Here is a 16,579-nt window from a genome sequence, read left to right as displayed (position 1 = left end):
CAATGCATAAAGTAAAGGGGATGGATGGAAAGGTATATAGTAAGTTAGACCTTATGAAGTCTTAATTCACTTGAAAAGTTGCAAACGTATATCAAGGGCATTACAAAAGCCCTATTATAGCTATGTTTAAGCAATAAAATAGAATGGAGAAGAAGACACTTCAAAGCTGCAAAAGTTGTGTATGAAAAATAATATCACACCAATTAATATCATCCTGGTGTATAAGTAATGATTTTATGTTACCATAGTAATTGTTAAGCACAAGTCAACAAACTAATAGAAATAATTACATTTTGACTCCTTCCAAACTCATCCATTACATACAATTCACCAATAGAACAACAAAACGCATTACAATTTTCAAGATGCCTCTTAACAAATAAAAATAAAAACAGAAAAAATAAAAATAAAACCTCTTACTTACATTTACCGAATCCATTGTAGATGACATGAACAATCAATTTGAGATTAAATCCACCGATCTGAGATGAAATCACAGCAGTGTATTGTGTATGTTTTTTCTTTGAGATTAAACCCATTTCAGAGTGTTAGAGAGAGAGAGAGAGAGAGAGAGAGAATGAGCTCACCGAGAAAGAGACAACATCTACAGCTACCGATTTGATCTAAGATGGATGATCTTAGATGACTACGTCTGAGAAAAAAGGAACAAAAATAGTGTCACCGAGCGAGAGAGAGAGAGACAAGTAACTCACCAATCTGATCTGAGATGGATGAGAGTGTGAGAGAGAACTCAGTCTGAGATGAAAGAGAGAGAGAGAGAGAGAGAGAGAGAGAGAGAGAGAAAGAAAGAGAGAGAGCGCACTGACAGAGAGATGAGAGTAAGAGACAATGAGTGAGTGAAGTGTGAATTAGGTTATACTTTAGCTTTTATATGAAACAAGAAATTATATTGTGTGGGAGGGTATATGGTATAAATATAAATTATTTCTAGACGGTCCGGATCAGTTCTAATCTGGAACCATGGGGTTCAATCCGGAACCGATTTGTAGCCTATGGATTTTGAAATTTCCAACCCAGAACCGAACTACGAATTCAAAAAACCAATCCAAACCTATCGGATTGGACTGGACCAGATCGGATTACGGATTTTACGAATTCCTTGCTCAGTCCTATGTAGTTTGGTGAATAATGCCATGTTATGCGCAATATTCATTTAAAAATGCATCATATTCACCACCCCTATCACTTCTAACCATTTTAACGGTTTTACCAAGTTTATTTTCAACTTCAGTTTTGTAGAGTTTAAACATTTCCAAAGCTTCATATTTACTTCTAAGTAAATACACATAACATTATCTTGTGCAATCATCGATAAATGTTATGAAATCTTTTTTACCTCCTCTAGTTTGAACAAATTTAAGATCACACACATCAGTATGAATTTATTCTAGAGGTTCGATTTTTCTTTCAAACAATTTAAATGAAGCCTTAGTTAGTTTTACTTCTACACATATATCTCACATTTGTGATTAAGATCAATTTCAAACTTTGGTATATAATCTAAAGCAATTAGTCTTTGCAAAACATCGAAATTCACATGTCCTAAAACACCATGCCATAAATTTGACTCAAGAATATAAGCAAAAGATGTGTTATTCTTATTAATAGCAGATTTTGGTACAACAATCATTACATTCAACTTGAAGAGACCATCACTCATGTATCCCTTACCCACATACATACCACTCTTTGTTAATACAAATTTATCAGATTCAAATACAAGTCTAAAACCATTTTTTCTTAACAAATAATCAGAAACTAACTTCTTCCGAATGTCTAGTACATGCAGCACGTTATTGAGGGTAAGTTCATTCCCTGATGTCATCTTCAAGACAATTTTCCCTTGTCCAACCACAACAGAAGTAGACGAATTTTCCATGAATAGTTGTTCACCATTTGCAGCCTCATTATAAGTAGTAAACATTTTCCTGTCCGCATAAATGTATCGAGCTGCTCCAATGTCAACCCACCATTCCTTGGGATTTCCAACCAAATTAGCCTCAGACACCACAGCAAAGAGATTGATGTCATTTACCCCATCAGAAATGTAATCTAGTTCTGTCACATTGGCTTGATTAGTAGTCTTCTTGCTTGTACTTCTGTGATCCTTCTTAGAGCGGTGGCAATTAGAAGCACGTGTCCAGTCTTGCCACAGTTATAGCATTTTCCTTTGAATTTTTTATTACCATTGTTGTCGCCTTGTTTAGGACCATCTCCAGCAAACTTCCTCTTTTTGTTATGTGGTTTGGGCACTTGTTCCACTACATTAGCTTGGGACTCAATGGGATTTTCACCATTCCTCTTTTCAGCCTTATAGTTATCTTCTTCAATTCTTAGCCTTACAATAAGTTCATCCATAGTCATCTCTTTGCGTTTATGTTTTAAACAAATTTTGAAATCTTTCCAAGCCGGCAATAATTTTGTCACTAACGCAGTGACTTGGAAAAACTCGCTAAGAGACATACCTTCAACATGAATATCATGCAAAATTATTTGAAAACTTTGAACTTGAGAAATTACCCTTTGGGAGTCTACCATAACGAAGTCCAGAAATTTACCAACAAAAAATTTCTTCGTGCCGGCAACCTCTGTCTCGTATTTTTTCTCCAAAGAATCCAACAATTCTTTTGTTGTTTTCAAAGGACTGTAAACATTATTTAGCATGTTGTCTAGGCCATTAAGGATGTAGTTTCTGCACAGAAAATCAGAGTGTTTCCAGACGTCTACAGTGGAAACAACTTGCCGATCACTTTTATCCTTTTTAAGCACTAGAGCCTCTTCACGGAGAAACGGGGCTAGATCAAGAGTTGTAAGATAGAACAACATTTTCTACTGCCATCTCTTAAACTTAATGCCATTAAATTTTTTCGATTTTTCTCCTTGATTTATTGGAACTTGAGCATGGTTCTGAATAGGGACCGGAGTCGTTGTAAAGATCGGAATTTGAGTACCACTTTCAGTTGCAGTAGCCATAATATCTGATTACAAAAATTAGAAAAATCAAAACCAAAACACAAATTAATTTTCAAGTTACTAAAACTAGAAAATAAATTATAACACAAAATAATTTTATTTTTCCTAGTTATTAAAACCAGAAAAATAAAAGAGAACACAATAATTTTCTTGTTACAAAAACCAGAAAATTATTTTATTGGATTCAAATAAAACAATTTTATAAAACAAATTTTATTAATACAATGAAGGCACAAAAAATGTCTTGTCTTAAGATTGTTGGACAATCTTCACTGTATTAAAATGAAATTTTGTTTGTGTACTCAACAACAAACAGAACACATAGGAAATAAATTAAAAGAAAGATTTTCCAAAATCTGTTTAATTATAGAAACCAAACAGAAAATGGAAATAGAGAAGGAGAGAAGAAAATAAAATAAGAACAGAAAATACTTACAGAAAATATTTTCTTAGAATGATTAAGTCCAGTGTTTAACACTGTCTCCTTAAGACAGATTCGTCATCTCTCGGGTGTTTACAGATTTATAGACGTCTATCTCCCAAGACGAAATGATCTATAACGAACAGTAGCAACACTACACACTATTCGCACAACGAACACACTTTGTATTTATATATTTTCTCACAGAAAAATAAATGCAACAAAATGCAGAGAGCAATGACGGAGTAAAGGACGGAGATTTTTTGTGAAAATCCAAATGAGGGACTTGTCTATTTATAGGTGCATTGGTGGCTTTTCAGATTTGATTTCAACAAGTATGGTACTTGTTCGGTACTGTTTGAACAGGTAAGGAACCTGTTTGGTTTGAATTTGAACAGATACTGAATCTGTTTGGGTCTGAATTGAATAGATATGGGTTTGAACTAAACAAATATGAACCTGTTCGGACAGGTATGGAATCTGTACAAAAAGGTTTGAAAAGGTACAAGCTAAAATTTGAATTTTTTTTCAACCAAAATTTGAAATAAAAACCAAACAGAATTTATTTTCCAAACAAAAAATAAAAATAAATTCAAATGTAACGTTTTTTGCCCAAAAAGATAAGTATTGGGCCAGACAAGACCAACCCAACCTCACACCACGCACCCAAGCCCAGCCCGCCTAACCGGATGGGGGTAGCGACACGTGCATGTGTGTTTGTTTTGGGTCCAATGGGTCTAGCCCATTTTATCCATAACCTCTCCCTCTACAAAACTTGAGTGCCCCTTGGGGCCTACCCCAAGTTCCAAACCCAAGCCTTATAAACCCACACCAAGTTTGCCAACCAAAGCAATGTGGGACAAACTTTAGCCCATTCTTTATGGGAACTTCACCAACATACCATTTCCATGGAGCTCACTTTGGCTTCAATTTTCTATTCACCCGATAATGATTTTGAGCAACCAAATATACGACATGAATCGTTTCGCAGCAAAGCACGTATTGCCACATGGACCCTCAAACTTTGGCTCATAGGTCTCACCTAAAAATTACACCAAAGTTTAGAAAAAATATGTTTTTTCCCAAACCATTTTTCAAACCATTTCTTACACCTTTTTCACTACCCAAAAAATTGCAGCTGATTGGGTTGACTTCTTGAGTGAAAAGGGTGGTGGGTGTGATATGTTTGATGGTGATTGGGTTTAAAATGAGGCATACCTATTGTATTAATCAAGAGATTACAGGTTTTTGTATCAATCAAGCTAGAGAAATTTTAATACTCTATGAACAAACATTGAGAAATTTGTGCTAAAATTTCTCTAGTTTGGTTAAAATAATTTTCTCTGATTTAAAATCACTGTGCTAAAATTTATTTTTTTGGGTATCATTTTTCCCTTCACCTAACCGTGATCCATAAAATGTTTCCAGAGGCACAATTGCAATGTCCAAATGTTGAGTCTCTACACTATCAACTGTTTGATTATCTTGCTCATATGGCATAAGTGAAATGAAGACAGAAGCTCCTTGACCTATGCTCAGTTGCAAATAATTTTCTCGTATTCCAGTTACATTCACACCTAAAGATGGGTTTAATGCTTCGCGATTCACCAAATCAAAAATCTGGAACAAGAGAACCAGAAGCAGTAAAAATATAATACTTAGAAGTGTGAAGGGCATAGAAAAGCAAGGAACATACCTGCTCATCAAAGATTACATGATGAACTCACTACTAAAAAAAGTACCTTTTGCGACCGCTACAAGCCGTCGCAAATAATAAAAAAACAGTCGCAAAAGACTTTTTGCGATGGCTCATGCGACGGCAAATGAGGGTCGCGAATGTGGGGGTGGCAAATACTTTTTGCGACCGCAAAATAATAGTCGCAAACTATTTGCGACTGCCTAACCTACTTTTTGCAACCGCTATTTTGCCGTCGCAAAAAAAAAAAAAAAACTTTTAGCGACTATTTTTTTACTGTCACAAATAATTATTTTTATAATAAAATCATATACGTTTGCTACAATAAAAAAATCAATTGCAAGAACCTAACAATTTTTTTTAATAAAAAATAACAAAATTAACAAATTAATTTAAATTCATAATAGAAATACTAACCTATTCACATATAAGTGTGCAAACAAAATATAAACTTTCATACATGCAAAAACAAATATCCATCAGCCATCCTTAAAATATATTGTACTAAAAGATTCAAGTCCTCAAAAAAAAAAAAAAAAAAAAAACATAATCTCAGTTTGGCTCCCAAACATCACCCGCTCGATTATATCAACTACTCCCCCAACAAAACCTGCAAAAACATATACACGTGACTTGAAAATTTAATGCAGTTTAACTTGAAATAATAAAAATAAAACTATTTCAAAAGAAATTGCCAAGAGAAAAATAAAAAGATTCATTCTCTAAATTCTTTTGCAATGAAGAATTTTGGAAACCGTTTATCAAAAACAATGAGGTGCTGTGAAAGAGTAATCCCACTAGATTTATTTGAGAGTGCCCATGACAACATGATGCAAACATCTCTTTGTTTCATTGTATATTAGATTTGAATATTGTGTATGGGCACGTGCGCGTGTGTGAGAGAGAGAGAGAGGTAGGGAATGAGAATTAATGGAAAAGTAAGCACCAAAAAAAAGACAATAAAATTGGCAGAATGAGTTACCTCGCAATAGACTTCTGTCTGGTTTGCATTTCCATAAAGAGGTACGTACACAGCTCAAATAATGACCCCAAGAACAGTATTGGTTCCCATCAACCCCTCGAAGGAGTAAAACCATGCCAATAGTAAAGCTGTCAAAATTGGTGTCATTGATCAGATGCCAGCCAGACTACATCATGTAATTAAAGGGATTTACCGACGCATACTATAATGAAAATTCACAAAACCTAAAAAGTCTTTTCTCAAGATTTTCCAGAATTGTTCATCCAGCTTGCTATAACTAGAAATATATGCTGCATTTTGTTCCATATCCAATGGATGTTCATAAAAATCTCAAGCTATCATTATATGCATGTCGGGAAACATGAATTCGCCAATAGTCCGTGAATGTTACCATCAAATTATCATTGTATTTATGTTGTCATGCATCAATTATCATCATTAACATGCTTCTTTCTAACTCACTTCATCTGAAAAGAATAGTAACAATTTCAACCATGTGTGTTAGAGAGAATTCAAAGCCATCATCCACTGGTATTTTTCAAAGGCTTGCAACTTTGAAGTAAATATTCAACAACAATTCAACTATCAATAGCAAAGCCTGTTCATCATAAATTTCTACCATTTAATTAAACTAAGCTTTCAAGATCCAAATACATATGGAACAGCCCATCAATTTGACTAAATTCATAAATACTTGGGGGATAGTTTTTTTTTTAATTTTATTTGTTCTTTTGGGAAAAAGAATTGATTAACAACAAAGGGCTTCTGGTATTTGCATTAAACTAAGGGAAGATCAACAGCAAGCTCTAAGGACCCCACTCCATATATAAACAAACATTCATTCTCAGTTAATAGAATTGATTTAAAATGCTAATTCATTCATTGGTACAAATAACAATGTTAATCAAGCCCTTGACAAAACACCCTAGCGAGCAATCGACTTTGAACCCTAACGACACCTGAAATATCTCTCTCTCTCTCTCTCTCCCCATTTTTTATATTAAGGGATGCTGAGTAATCCATTTTTGTTGGGGCTCCAATAATACACTTTTCATTGTTGGAGGTGAAAGTTTTGTTCAGAGTAATAAAGCTTCATATCCTTCATGTTGAGAATATGAAATTTTGTTAGAGTTTTGCTGCGAAGCAACATTGACCTATTGATCATGTAAGAAAATAAACAGAAACAAAAAAAAAATCCATAATTTCATTGTGTACAACTCTCTCTCTAGCAAAGGTGTATGAACCCAACTTAACTGATTTGTCCCCATCCCCACTGGCTCTTTCTATATTTTGTTAAGGGGCTCTAGGTTAAGTAATAAGTAGTAAACTTTCTAATTAAAAACTAAACTAACAGATTACTTAGCTAACGGAGGAAATAAAGTCCATGAGTGCTGAAAAGGCTAAGCTAGCAATAGTTGCTGAAAAGGTGCAAGTGTTTTGTGTTTAGTTTAAGTACTGTTTTAAGTGTTGCTGTTTTGAGTGTTATCTATCAAGTATTATGAACTTAGGCTGTGTGTTGTGCTCAGGGTGGAAGGTTGTTCACTCTAAATGCACAGGCACCAGAGTTAATATGGATAGAGGTGAAATCAGACTTCTATAGAATTGCTGATTCCTTCAATCTAACATCTTGAGAGAGAGAGAGAGAGAGAGAGATGTTTTTCCTTTCCATGGAACAATGTTTTTGCCCTAATTTGTTATGTTCATCATACATAGAATCATCTCACTTCCTAAAAGCAGTTGTCACTTACTAATATTGGTTGATTTTGGCCTTTAAAGCAGGTTTGATATCATATTGGAAATAGATTCAGATAACAGACAATCAATCAGTTAAGAAACACAAATGGGTCATCAAAATCACCATTATCCTCTGTTCTTGCTTCTTTTTTTCTTGTTTTCACAGAACTCTCATTCTCATTTATGGAGTTGGTTCTCTTCCTCCAAAGAGACTCTTACCGAGAACCCTTCAGAGAATGGAACAATTTTCAATGACGTAGTGTGTGAATTCTCCATGGAAAGTCTGAACAACCGAAAGGGGATCCAACTAGTTAAGAATGCTAGAGAAAAAGATGGTTGCATCAAATTCGTGTTGGCAAAATGCTTACCAAAATCTTTTTGCTGGATGTTCGGAGATCCTAGCCGGTGAAGAGAAGCGGTCTAGACTTGCTTGGCATCTCAGCGATTGCTTCCAGAAAGACTCTGGCAGGCCTCCTTTTCCTCATTGCGACGCAAAATCTAGCATGTTGAAATGCCTCACAAAATTGGACGAGGATGCGCGGAAGATCTATCTCGAGTTTTATCTTGAAACCAACTCCATCTGTCATCAATTACAGTAAAGCATATACGTATAATTTATGTATATCCAAGTTCATTGGTTTTAGTACAGTCACTGACTAGAATTTTGATTTCATGGTATTGAAGGACTGATGCATTCAAGCGTCAAATAGAGAGATTGGTGAATGAACTAAAAAATTCAGCCCAATTTGCAAAAGACAAATTAGAGACCATAGAAGAGAAAGCAGAGGGTCTGTTGCAGAATTCGCACCTTATACATGATTCTTTGGCTTCGATTGATGTTCAAACCCAACAAGTGGCGAAACTGACGCAGAATGTTAAAGTTCAAGTTAACCTCGTGTTAAGGGATACAGAAGCAGTTTATGAGCAATCCAAGGGAACAGGTAAAACAAAAAAAAAACAAAAAAAGAACATCAAATTCAAAAAAGTTCCATCAAGGTCCTCCCTATGAATATTTTCTTTTCTTTTCGGTGTTTACAAGGGTACTCTGCAAGAATTTGCTGAACTTGGGAATAGACAACAAGAGGAGCTTCTTTTTTTTTTTTTTTGAACGAACAAGAGGAGCTTCTTAGAAGACAAGAACTGCTTCAACAAGAACATGATCATTTGGTTGAAAGTTCAAAAACAGTATTGGCGGCTTAGGTTGGTGTTTCTCTAAAGAGTAACCTCAAAACATGAAATGAATAGCCTAAAAACATGAAATGAAAATCCACATGAAACAAGCTCCTTCAAACCCATTTCAACTAAAGCATACTCTCTATATTTCCTTCTATAGTTACACATCCGATCATCAAGAGCAATGACATGAATAAGAATGATGTGATGAGAAGAGGAAGATATAATGATACATAGGTAGTTTGACCATATCCAAGCTTATCTATAGCAGATTTATTAATAACTTTTAGAGACTAGATTGTTAATAGTAGTAGTTCAAAGTGCTTTAGAGCAAAACTTTGAATAAAACATAGCACAACCATCAGAGTTGTCAATATCAAATTCATCAATACTCTGGATCTGCTCTTGTTGCTTCTCCAAAGGCTAACCTTACAATTCAAATCACAATCAATTAACATCACAAAGATTATGAAACATACAAGGAACTTTGAAAAAATTATTGATGCTCAGAAATCACAATAAAAATTATCAAGAATTGAAATATAAATATGGCCTCAATGAACAACAATTGAAATATAAGAAGGAGATAGAAAGAGGAAACACAATGATCGAAGAGAAGAAAAGAGTGCGAACAGAGCGATTATCTGTTGGAAATTGAAACTACATGAAATGAAATAGTGAAAAACAGAAATCACGTACCTTTGAAGAAATCGCGAAGAACAAAATTCCAAATGATATTGAAGGCATCGATCATAAGAAGAAATCACAAAGAACATAAATTGAAGAATAGAAATTGCGAAGGACAGATGCATGTATCGATCTAAACCCTAGCAAATATATATACACACACACAGAGAGGCGATAGAGATCGAGAGAGTGAGAGGAATTGAGAGATCGAGAGATATTGAGAGATCAAGAGAGGAAGGGTGATTCATACCTGTGTTTGGGCGAGCGAGAGAAAGAGAGCGATGTCGAGAGTTTAAGCAAGACTGACTAGGGCAAATATAAATAAATGAAAATAAGTGAAATAAAGCACATACATAAGCTAGACTTGGAAAATGGTATATTTTTTGCTACGGTTAAATAGACGGTCGCAAAAAAATAGACGTAAAAAGTCAATTTCCTAGTAGTGACTTCACGGAGAATTGAATATGTTTCTTTAACACACTCATCATCACTCACAGGTTCTTTTTTTAGTTTCTTTGGATAGATCCTCAGAGGAGCAACGGTTTTTCATTTTACTAGATCGTCTTGGATTATTACCCAAATATAGACCAATAAATGCAAATTCAAGAGAACGGCATGAATTTGGAGGTATGTTCACAGCTAGCATACCAGTTGGGTCATGCTCAACTTGCACAGTTGATATAGCAGATGGACGAGATACAACTACTGAATCATGTAATGTATTGTTAAATAGATCAATATAGAAGCCTTTGTTTCCATGAGCAAAAGCGACCACACACTGCCATTTAACTTTCCAATTTTGCTTCCCAGAATTTCTTTGGGGAGAAATTCTCTGGGAAGTCCAGAGGAGGGAATTTTTCTGGGAAGTCCAGAGAAATTCTCTGGATCGAATTTTTCCTAGATCGATGTTGAGGGACCTTAGACATTATGAAAATATTGGGTGTCCTTTATGCTATAAAATCTTAATACCAAGGACCTTAAAAAAAATCTCTTAAATTTTTACTTTCTTTTACTAATTAAAAATAAGAGTGTAGGGTCTACACCTATGAGGAAGAAAAATATAGCGGGGCTATTGTGCCTTTGCACGACTCTGAGCATGATGGGCCTAGTTCGGGTTCCACTTCGATGATCTGAACCATTCATTTTTAGAAAATGTTAAATAGAATATCTTTGTAAAAAATCATATTGATCGGACATTGGTAACCTTATGATCAAATTAAATTTGTATTTAGTTTTATAATCAAAATCACATTGAGCATTTATTTTTGCAGATACAAATTTGATCTGATCATAGGGTTACCGATGTCAAATTAACATGATTTTTTACAAAAAAAAAATTTACCCGATGTTTTCTAAAAGGTGACAGTTCAAATTATTAAGATGGGACCTAAAGTCGACCTTACTATGCTCACAACAATGGTTGTTGTGCAAAGGGGCATAATAACTGCCCTCCATTTTTTTATGTAATGGTACATCCCATGGCTAAAATGATGTGATGCTATTTTTCCACTCATCAATTGACATTTACTAAAAAGTGGGGTTATGATTTTATATGGATGAACATTCAGCATGTCAAGAGCCCTATTTTAATCACATGTTAATTGATGAATGGAAGGGTGGCACCACACCATCTCGGCCACATGACATATCCGTTAGATAAATAAGAAATTTGGTAAAAGTATGTAGCAAAGTTCTACAATTTTTAAACATCCAACTTCTACCGTTTAATATCTTATTAAAGATTAATTATTTCTTCTCAGGCTTACTAACTCGTATCAAAAAGTTTGAAATTTTAAAATGGATAAATTACACCTATAATTTCTATGATTTAACTGTTGAAGATAATGGTTTTTCAGCAACTTTAATTTGCAATTAAAGTGGGACCCAACCGCAAGTTAAAGTGGGTTTGAGTGATTTTGTATTCTTTTAAGTGAGAAGATTGCAATACAAAAATAATAAACCGAAAACATTGAGTTGTGAATGAGAATTGTCTTTTAAAATGGGCATCAATAAAGTTAGGCTTAGATTTGGACTTAATCTTGGTTTGGACTGGGCCTAAGCTTGTGCTTGTGCATATGTTGGGTTTGGTCTTCGACTTGGACTTGGACTTGGACTTGGACTTAATCTTGAGCTTGGGCTAAGCTATGTTGTGTTGGGCTTAGCTTGTGCATGTGTTTGAGAATTAGGCTTAGATCGGTTATGACCCAACATTAGTTTTCATTTTGTGACCCATCTAGTTGGTTTATTCAAACATCATTATATATATATATATATATATATATATATACATATATATATTTATTTGTATATATTAAGTACATAAGAAATGTAAATTTTTGTAATTTCTCATCTTTTGATGATGGAGTTGATGATCATATTAGTGGTCATAGGTTTTCAACCTTTGTAACTCTAGCCCTAATGGCTAGAGTTGATAGCCTTGGTTAATGGTATTTAATGGCCCTATTGATATATAGCCTTCGTGGTTAGGGATTCCCCTACTTGTATAAACAGATGCCTTTCCCCTTCAACTTAGTAGAATAATTTTTGGGAGATTTTTGATAAAAAAATGGCAACAATGATTCATACCACTAAAAAAAAGACCACTAATAGCACTAATGCATTGGGAATGCCAAAAAAAAAAAAACAGCCCACTGCCACATCATTAGTGGTGCTATTAGAGCGCCACTTTTAGTGCACTCAACCATTTTTCTAGAAAATGGAGATGGTGCTTTGAGATAAAAAGTTAGAGGTTTTTTTTTCCACAAACGAAAATTTTTCCTATCTTTTTTTGCTAGTCCCTTCTTTGATTTTTGTTAGAGAGAGTGCAACCATTGTCAAGTTCGTCGAAACTATTCAGAAGGTGCTTCTGCATTAGCTGGTTTTGCCCGTCGTATCCTAGAAGACAGACGCTGACGTACCTCTAACACCCATCGGGAGGCGGTGAATCTGTTTTAAGGAAATTGTGATATCACACAGGTTTCGATTTACATCTCTTATCTTTTGTTCTTCAAACTTTTAGATTTGAACTATTTCTTGCATATTATTTTATATGTTCATGGAAATCCATCTTGTAACATATTCCACGATGTAATCTAGGTAATTTATGTATTTTTAGTTATGTAGTTTATTCTGTATTTCATTCTTGAATAATAAAAAAATTGTTATTTCTATTTATTTTATTTTATTTTATATATTTTTCTTATATTGTTAGGAAAAAATACCAACATTATCTCTTATGTTAATTTAATCCTCTGCTAATATACGAACAAAATATAATTTGCAACACAAACCAATTATAACTAAATTCACATTGTTAAACTCATAAACTAATTGGTGCGCTCTTTACCGAATCCACAATTTTATAGCTTGCTTTAAATCCTTCCATCCTCAAACACCTTTATCTAGTACCTTTTGACATTTTTTTTTAAAAAAAATTTCTTAAATCAATTTGAATTTTGAAACTCAAATAAGCAATTGTGTTTGTCTAAGGAAAATAGTGCTAAACCCGACCCGAGTTTAAAGAATATTAACACCGTGTGTAAGAGCATAAAATTGATCGGATTGGGTTAAAACATAATGGGTCGGTTCAGATCAGTAAAAGTGAACAAGATCAATATGGGTAACTTAACAATATAGCCAAAAAAAAAAAAAAAAAAAAGGCTGTGAATGAAGGTCGGAAAGTTGCGGGTTCGAAGTTGGATAAGGGAGGATGCAATGCATAAAAATTGTTTCGAGTCCTAGATGTGTTCAAAAAAATTGGTAGAATAGATAAATCAGTCCAATTCATTCCAAATCATTGGTTTGATCCAATTTTTATGAATTTTAATTTTAGTTCTAATTTTGAAATAATTGAGCTGTTTAAATAAGTCGATTTTAAAACTTTAGGTACAATATATCAAACCATCAAATCGTAATATACTTATTTATTATTTTCTAATATTTTTGTATGTAAATAATATAGAAGTAAAAAGGAAGATTTGAATATTATGAATCGACAAACTTTAACCCACTTAACTAAACTAATGATTGTTACAAAAGACAAAATAGGCAAGGGCTTTTGTAGCTATTTTAGTCACAACAGACAAAATAGGTTATTTTAGTCACAACAAACAAAACATCAAATCCAACTCATAATCATTACACTCTTCTCTCACAAAAAAAATCAAAAAGTCTTTCCCAAACCAAGCTTTTTAGCCCAGGCTAAAATAGCCAAAAAAGTCAAAAAGTCAAAAAGCAAACTCACTTCCCAAACGGAAGCTTAATATGTTTGATATTGTAGAATATATATAATTTTTCTTATTATATAAACAATAATGGTAGATACCTCTTTTTTTGATACCCTAACTTTCAAAATGATCTACATTACTCATGATGTGAGCTTCACACATACATAAGTGGACCCCACATATATATAAGTGGTGTAAATCACTTTGGGAGTTGTGGAATCACCAAAAAAGAAATCTCACTCATTTTCCTTATATAAAACTTCTAGAATTATAAAGTCAACTTAATTTAATCGATATCTATGATTTGATTGTAGTTCATATCATATATGTTTAATGATGTAGCTACGATTTTAATTTTTCTAAAATCATAGGAATGGATTTTGTTCATGACTTTACTAACGGGAAAGACTATGATCATATGCACCTTATAATTATATAAGAAAATGATATAAGTTTATATATTTTGAGGCATAATTAAAATAAAATAAAATAAAGTCATAATTAAATACAAAAATGTCATAACTAAATATCTCAAAATAATTTCATAACTAAAAAAGAAAATTGATTATAACTAAAGAAAAAAATAGCATAAATAAAGGTGCATATAGCATGTGTTTAATTATACCTTACTATAAAATCAGACCAATTCAGAGATTGTTTAAAATAATTTAAATAAGTGTACTTTTTAACTTTTTATGAAATATATATATACTAGCGTATACCCGTGCCTAAAGGCACAGTGTTTTTTTTTTTTTTTTTCTTTTCAAAGAGTAGGGAGTGACACTGGAAAGATATGAATGAAATGCATCTAATAAAAAATTAAAAACATGAATAAACTTTATAGTGATTAGAGTATTGACAACAAATTAAACTTAGTGTACAAAGCAATAAACTGTATAGTGATTAAAGTATTGACAACAAATTGAACTCAGTGTACAAAACAATAAAATGTATAATAATTAGAGTATTGACAACAAATTGAACTCTGGCCGATTAAGAGCTCCAATCGTTGTCACTGGGTTGAATTCAGGTCCAATAGGCATTCGGATGCTCTGTTCAAACACTTCTTTAGATGTGTATGGGTACGGCAATGTCTTTGTAAGTAGTTTTTCAGCCTACCAAGTCCAAATACATGAGAAGAAGCCATTAATCAATGAAACCACATAAAAGAGCTTCTATACATATGATATCTTCTATCCGCGACACTAAACACTTGCAAATGTTTACCTCAACTGGAAGACCTTGTGGATCAACCAACTAAGAAGGTAAATTCCATTGTCTTAGGTTTTTTTTTTTTTTTATTAATTTAGCTCCCATACAAATAGGTTTTCTTTTTTAGTGAGGCAAAATAACTAATACAACCTCATCCTTTAACTTGACATCATACAACAGGGAGATTCTTTCTGTATTGTCAAATTTCCAAATATGTCGATTGTCAAGTTTCAGATTCATAAATTCTTTAATTGTGAAAAATTGATCACATTCATCTTATTAAATTGTTGACCAAAATTTGGAAATTTTCAACTACACAGAGCTTGTCTTATTCCATGCAAGAATTTGTTTTGATACCCCTTAGGCTTCAACCATCTAATTTTTTCTTCAGTGAACTCCATATTCAATTGCAATGCACAAAGCAGAAATTGAAAGATTACATTATTTCAAAAGATGAATGCATATAAGCAAAAGATCTTACAATAAATATATCATCTCAATATCCATATTACATTATTCAACAAATCCACAATTGCTTTTCATCTCAAAAATCCCAATTCACATTTAACTAAAACTAAGCAGATACAAAATCTTCAAAAATCAATTCCCTATTAAAAAAAAATAAAAGAACATACCTTAACAAAGGTAGCAAAACCCTAATCGTGTCAATCAGTAATCGATGTCAAACCAATGTAAGAAACTATAAAGTGAATCAAATTGATAATCAAAACAACAAAATTAAATAAATAAATAAATTCAAGAACGCCACTTTGACCGAAAAAATCATAGATTGCAGATGAATTCAAATCCAAATTCCGATCAGATAAAACCTTTACAAAAAATGATCAGAGGTTAATCAAAGAAAAACAATAAGGTTTTTTAGTTCTTAATAGTAATTCTATAAAAGAATAAAAATATTATAATAACAGGTAGAATTTGTAAGTAGAATTTTGCTTTCATTTTATTAGGCAGTTCAAAAAATGTTTTAACTTTTTATGTTCATAGAATTACACTGCCTTCGTGCTTGTTGTTGACTTGAATTGGCAAAGAGTTGGTTACAGTAAATTGGCAAGGAGTTGGTTACATTGCCTTCTTCCATCTATGACATTATTTATATTTGTGGTTGGGAGGCTTTAAATGCATCCTAAAATTTGAAGTGCATTTAGAGCCTGCCCTATAATTGTATGCATACCTAGGATAAATGACAAATATACCAAGTAATTCATGATTTCATATATTGATTTTTGGGAAATTTTAAAAAGAAAAAAAACTTCAAAATCTTGACCTCGGTAACAAATCAATCCTAACTTGAAATTATTTTAATTCTAACCATTCATTTCTATGGGCCATTTAAACAGTCTAACAACTTTTTCCCTTTATTTTGGTGCTGACAGTCATTTTCTACCCTTACCATGATCCATCACAACCCCCATCTCTTTTCCCCATCTACCACT

The 16,579-nt window shown here is 33.1% G+C and overlaps 1 pseudogene; it reads left to right on the top strand.

Annotated features, from left to right (window-relative positions):
- The first annotated feature begins 7,477 nt into the window (after positions 1-7,477).
- LOC145793612 (protein GAMETE EXPRESSED 1-like) lies at positions 7,478-9,103 on the top strand (annotated as a pseudogene).
- Positions 9,104-16,579: the final 7,476 nt, after the last annotated feature.

Source organism: Camellia sinensis, chromosome 6 (assembly GCF_055761805.1).
Source record: "Camellia sinensis isolate YWXY chromosome 6, ASM5576180v1, whole genome shotgun sequence".
Lineage (NCBI taxonomy): Eukaryota > Viridiplantae > Streptophyta > Magnoliopsida > Ericales > Theaceae > Camellia > Camellia sinensis.
This window is presented reverse-complemented; position numbering and strand designations above follow the sequence as displayed.